Genomic DNA, 7,088 nt, shown 5'->3' on the forward strand with positions numbered 1-7,088 from the left:
CTCACGTGTAAGGAATTATACCCAATAACATCAATATTTTTCCTCTAGTTGTACAAACAGAACAAGAGTTTTCCCAGGGTTTCCGGTGGCATGATCGGATGCTTTACGACGGCGACGGAAGTGGAGGTGCCATGCCACTGACAGTGAGACTGAGGTGGTGATGATGGTTATTGGTTCTGGATTTGGATTTGGACATCGAAAGTTGGGCTTTTGGGCTTAGGACTTTGTAAGTGTAAGCCCATGGGCCATCATGTTACAAATGAATTATCAACTGATATTTATCATAATCATAAATAARGTATTAATTTATTATCAAAAAAATTCACGTTCATTATTCATAATTTATAATTATAATAAATAGTGTTGCCCAAACAAATTACTAATCATATCTTATGATTTCATACTACCATGTGAAGATTGATTAATTATTGAAAAAGTAAATTAATTTTGATAATTAAAGAATTTAAAACATATAAATTAAATAATTTTAATGATTGTTTTTATATTTGGGTATTTTTTTTAATTATATATAATTGCTTAATGTTTACTCAGCATTCAGCAATACCATTACCATCCAAGCTGTCTAAAATGATTGTCCAGTCCATGTCCATGTCCATGGTTTAAATACTTGGCTTTGGAGCTACTTTTGGTCTTTTTATAACACTTTCTTGCCCTCTCTTTATAAAAATAGTTTAATTAAACTATTTTTCTTAAAATGCATATTTTTTGTGATTTCTTTTAAAAAATAAAATATTGTAATTATTATTCAAACATTTAAAATGCTTTTAATACAAATAAAAATATTGGAGTTGAGATTATAAATTATTTAAAAAATACAATATTGTTATTAGATAGTAGATAAACGATCATATATATATATATATATATATAGAGAGAGAGAGAGAGAGAGAGAGTTTGTTTCAAATGCAACTCATGGCATTTGTACAACCAATGCAACCTAATAAATTGAAATATTCATGGAAATGATGAGAGTTCATTTATTATGATTTAAATATTTATGAAAGATGAATAAGGTTAGTTAATTATGATCAATACTTTATATTAGAAAACAATCAAAACTTCTATAAAATTACATATTTATCAAATTAAATAGACGGTTGAGATTGAGTTGTATTGGTTGTACAAATGTAAGAGGTTGTATAATAACTCATCTATATATATATATATATATATATATATATATTGATGATGTAATTTGATTTTACAAAGTTAAAAATTTTGGATTTAAAAGTAAAAAAGAAAATTGTTTTATTTTTTTGGATTTAATTTAATTAGGGTTAGAAATAAGGTGCATTAATTATGAGATGAGTAATGAATTAATTAGCTTTTATGGTAAAGTTAGGTGAAATTATTGTCCATGTTCTTCTATAAATTGTAATAAATATTATATTTAATCATTAATAATGCATGCTAATTTTAGTAGGTGAATTTTAGGTAGTAGAGTCATGACAACACCCATGGTGCCCCACACTATCAGTATAAACTAAATTCACTCACTATACACTAAGGTTTCGTTTGGATCATGCTCAAGAATGAAAATGACAATGAATTTTCATTTCCTCCGGTTTAATCTGGAATGAAAATTTGGGTTTGTGGGAGAATGAGTCCATTATATTATATAATACCAAACAGTTTCTTTTATTTTCAATTCTATTGATTATTGCTTAATACTTCTAACCAAACACCCCCTAAAATATAAAACCTTCTTGTAATCCAAAAATTGAATTGTTTTAATTTTATATTTTATGTTGTTTTTCGAAAATGGTTCAATTACGAGCGAGATTTTCAAAAAAAAAATCGGATCTTATATTTTATAAGTTGTACCTTTTAAAAATTAAAAGTTTCTAGGAACAAAAAATAAAAATATTATATAATATAGTACGAAGATACAAGTCTTTTAACAAATGTGAAGTACGACCATTTGATTTAATTAACGGGTAAACTCATAAGACTTAGAGTAAATTACATTATTGGGTTGTGTGGTTTATATGTTATAACACTAAGGTTTAAGATTTTCATCGAATAACTGTACAAGGTTTTGTGTCTACATGACGAATCGCTCAAACTGCCTCACCTACCACCATGGGTTCAACCACAAGACTACCTCAAGATGCACAAATACAACGGGGCGATTTTGAGTTTACTTATCACAGTTTGATACATGACGAGCTTGAGGTTGGTTAACACAAAAGGATAGATTAGGTTGTAGGTTTGAATACAATATGGACCCAATTTCAGTACTTTGATTGTTCAATAATATAGTCAATATTCCAATAACTTGAATTTGAACATCAAATTAAGTAATTAACCACCCTCTAATATCTTTTAATTCAAAGTCTATATATATATATATATATATATATATATATATAGACTTAAATAAAATGTAAAATAGAAAGATGATGTAAAATTAATTGTAGTGGGTTGGTCCATGGAGGGGTGTGGTCACGGGTCAACCGTCCTAGAGTTAGTTGGGTGGCTGCATGCGGTGGTGTGGTCATCTTCCAATCCTTTTATGTACGCTAATAAAAACCAATTAATGCCATCAAATACCTTCCCCATCATCCATTTTATAAATATATAATATATATACATATAGGGGCCTAATCAAATTAGAACTAATTAGTTTGTGGTAACTGTGAGAATCAATATTAACCATAAATCAATAGATAAGTTAGAAAATTTATAATTTTGGCAATTTTGAATTAAAATATTAATGCAAGAATATTTTTGGTATTTTAAAACTTTCCTCCCTCATCTCTTCTCTCTCCGGCCACCGTCCGCCGGCCACCGTCCTCCGGTGATACTACAATGGTATCACAATGTATCATATATGTGCTTGGGTATCACATTGATGTCGTTTGTGTGGTCGATCGAAGATGTAACACAGTGGTATCACTATGCATCTTATATATGATTAGGTATCACAATGTATCTTATATATGATTAGGTATCACAATGTATCTTTTGTTTAACATAGTCAATATTTTTAGGTATCACAGTGGTATCATAGTGGTATCACCGGAGGACGGTGGCCGGAGAGAGGAGAGAGGAGAGTTTTAAAATACCAAAAATATCTTTGCATTAAGATTTTAATTTAAAATTACCAAATTTATAAATTTCCTAATTTATCTATTGATTTGTGGTTAATATTGGTTCTCACAGTTATCACAAACAACTCAGTTCTCTCTTGAATAGGCCCCTATACATATATATATATATATATATATATCTTTTAAAAATAAAACCGACATAATTTATAATTGAATAACGGTGTAACTGAATTACATCCGTTTTCCATTTTTGGTATTTTGAACTATTATCTAACAACTGATCAATTTTATTTATAATTAAATTGGTTTAATGGTATGACTTTCAATACACTTTCAAGCCTTAGTAGTTAGTAGTGACCAAGTAAGGGAAAGAGTGACAGATGAAGTGGTTTGTCTTAAACCATTTTTAATTAAAGGGGTGTTTGGGATTGCTTATAAAAATAATTTATTGACTTATTTCGTTATGACATCGGTAATAAGCACTTTTGAGTGTTTGGATAGATAACTTATACCGGTGTCAAACCGGTAATAAGAAGTTTTTAAAGAAGTTAAACTATTCTAACTTATAATAAGTTGATAAACACTTTTATAGAAAAATATATGTTGTTTTAAATAAGCAATCCCAAACACCCCCTAAATACGGGAAGGACATTAATCTTATATTAAATGCATTTTCTTTGGGAACTTTTGTAATTTAAATAACATTATTTCAGTTTTACTGTTTTATATTAAGAATGAAAACTGTTTGAACTCACTAGCCGTTAAGCCTAACATTTTTTTCTTGTCGGCATGTGTATCAGGTTTTTTTTAAGAGAATGGTACAAGTGTGTAACACCTGAATTTTTGTATAAGTGAAATTCCAAGTTTTATGTGTGTTTTTATCCTTAGAATAGTCTCATTAAGTATTATTATGGATTGGTGGTGTATGGGTATGAAAATATTCTTCAAATCTTGAATATGTTATTTTTCTCTAGTTTACTCATAATTTATTTTTTACCATCAATCATTGGGTACAACTTATCCATATTCTTAAATTTTAAGTATATCACTTTCAATTAAATTTTTCAATTTGCATATATACATTTAGGTGACGGATCGTTGAGAAGGGAAATTATGGTGAGAATGGAAGTTATGGTGAGAATCGTAAGTATAGATATGAATCATTGATCACTTTTAATCTCATGCTCACCCATGAATTGTGTTTTAGAAGTAAACTGATTCGGTGCATCTCAGTCAATCTCATTAGTGTTGACATTCAATTAGAATTGATCCAAGGGTGAACATTTCTTATTACGCTTCTCACTATAACTTCTTTTCTCATCGGAACCCAACCATATATATATATATATATATATGTGTGTGTGTGTGTGTGCGTGTGTGTTCACAGTTACTGAACATATATACGAAATAATTATATAGAGATGGAGAATAGATTGAAAATATATGTATATGAAGAAGGTAAGTTATAGTGTAATCGTCTAATGTATATATTCATAAAGACTCAATAATCATATTATATCTAAAAATAAAAGGATATCGGGTGCATCGAGTTGGGTTAGGTTCAAATAAAAGTAACCCAATATTAACTCGATACATACAGTTTGAAGATTTTACAACTCTATTAAACATCGAGTTGCTTCAGATTGAGTTATTTCGTGTTGCATTGATTGGTTGATTGGATTTTTGAGCATCCCTACTCCCTATGGCTTATTATAACAGGAAAAAAAAAACGAGAACACCTTCATTTTACGAGAAAGCGAGAACACTCTTATCACATATGATAATACGTGTGAGGGGACCATGTGATGTGTGAACGACATGTTCTACGACTTAGGTCGTGCCAAAGTTTGTCTATGTCTATGATTTATCATCATATGTGATGGTCTTGATGGATTATAGTATCATATTAACAACAACCTTATCACATGTGATAATACTTGTGAGGGGGCTTAGTGGTGTAAGGGCGACTTGACGCGCAATCAAAATCGTATCGAAAATCGTCCGTGTCTCTGATTTAGTATCACATGTATATCATATATGATGAAAAATAGTATCACATGTGATTGTCTATAGTAAAAAGTGTTCTTACATTCTCGTAAAATGAAGGTGTCTTGTTTGAACCCTTCTCTATATATGAATGCTTATATGTTTATTTATTTGTTAAGAATAAAATCACGAGTTCTATTATAATATTTTGTTTACGTGTATTTTAACACTCGAACAACAAACATCGAATCACTAATTTTTTTATTAGAATGTCGAGGAATAAATAATTTCTTTTATAGCTGTGTTGCTTGGACTGCAATTATATCGAAGTATCATAATACAAATTAAATTATACAAAACAATCAAATAAAATATTATATTTATATAATATAAAATATTATTCATTTATACTAAACAAAAAGTTTTAAAAACTATATTTCAAACATTAAGTATTATTTATTAATGCATATTATTTAAAATTCAAAAATACCAATAAATTGTGCGTATATACAACTTATTAAAGCTTCATGTTTGAATTTGTGTAACTAACTGTAGATAAAAACATAATCAAATTATGGATAAATATTTCATTTTAAACATACAAATTCTAAAATACATTTAAGATATCATTGAATTCTAACAAAATAATAATTATTATCTTTATATAAAAATTATATTAAATTATTAGATCTAAATTAAATTATAATCAATAAAAAAATTGTAAATATTTAATTTGATACTAAAAATAATACATTTTTTTCAAAATTTTATGATATATTCAAATTTATATTTTATTTAAAAAAACATTATCGTTTTTCAGTACCTTATAAAATCGTATTATAATATCGACGAAGACAGAATAAAAACGAAACATTAAAATTGAGATGTATCTCGCTACATTGTACGAGTTGTATATATATATATATATATGTGTGTGTGTGTGTTTGTGTGTGTTGACGTCACTTTTCTATTTTAATGTTGATCTTGAATTTGTCATCTTTACATCATTTTCAAAACAACTCCTAAAGCAAAAGAAGTTTTTTTTTTTTCAAGATTGAAGTATTTGATTTTTTTTATTTAAAAATAATTTAATGAAATATTAAATTTGCATTATTGATAACATGTGTTTTCTTCTATAAATTCATCATCTTTGATTGGTATTTGAACATTTAACCAATAACTCAAAATTGCTTAAATACAATTCATCAAAAGTGATATAACTTTTACATTAATAAACCAAACCAAACCAAAGATATAGAAGTAAGTTTTTTTCTTTTTTCTTTAGGGTTTCAAAATCGGCTTATTGTTCACAGACTAATCTTGTGAGCAACGAATGATTTGAAGTTATCGCAGGTTAACCTCCATAGCCACAGAAGCTTTGAAAATATAAAAGTAATGTTTGAGAATAGGAGATACATAAACTTGTTTTTTACCTTAAAAAGTAGAACTATTATTTCCATTGTTTACCCTGTTTATAAAACATTGTTTTATTATTATATACTTTTTTCTGACAATAAATCAAACAGATTTAATATATTTCATTTGGAAGTAAGGTTTGAAACTATATAGATATGTCACCTATCTCAAAAAATAAAACAATTATTTTTGGTGTTTAAAAAAAATAGAGGCTAAAAATTTATACACATAATTCATAGTGATGGGATGCAAATATATATATATATATATATATATATATATATGTATGTATGTATGTATGCATGTATGTATGTGAATCGAATCAAATGAGAACTAATTAGTTTGTGGTAACCGTGAAGTCCAATCTCAACTATAAATCAATAGATAAATTAGGAAATATATAATTTTGGTAATTTTGAATTAAAATTTTAATACAAGGATATTTTATGTATTTTAAAACTCTCCTCTCTCCTCCCCCGTCCTCTGCCGTCCGGCCACCGTCCTCCGGTGATACCACAGTGGTATCACAATGCATCTTATATGTGTTTGGGTATTACACTGAGGTCGGTTGTGTAGTCGATCAGAGATGTAATATAGTGGTATCACAATGCA

The sequence above is a fragment of the Cynara cardunculus genome (assembly GCF_001531365.2).
Source record: "Cynara cardunculus var. scolymus isolate 2C chromosome LG 3, CcrdV1, whole genome shotgun sequence".
NCBI lineage: Eukaryota > Viridiplantae > Streptophyta > Magnoliopsida > Asterales > Asteraceae > Cynara > Cynara cardunculus.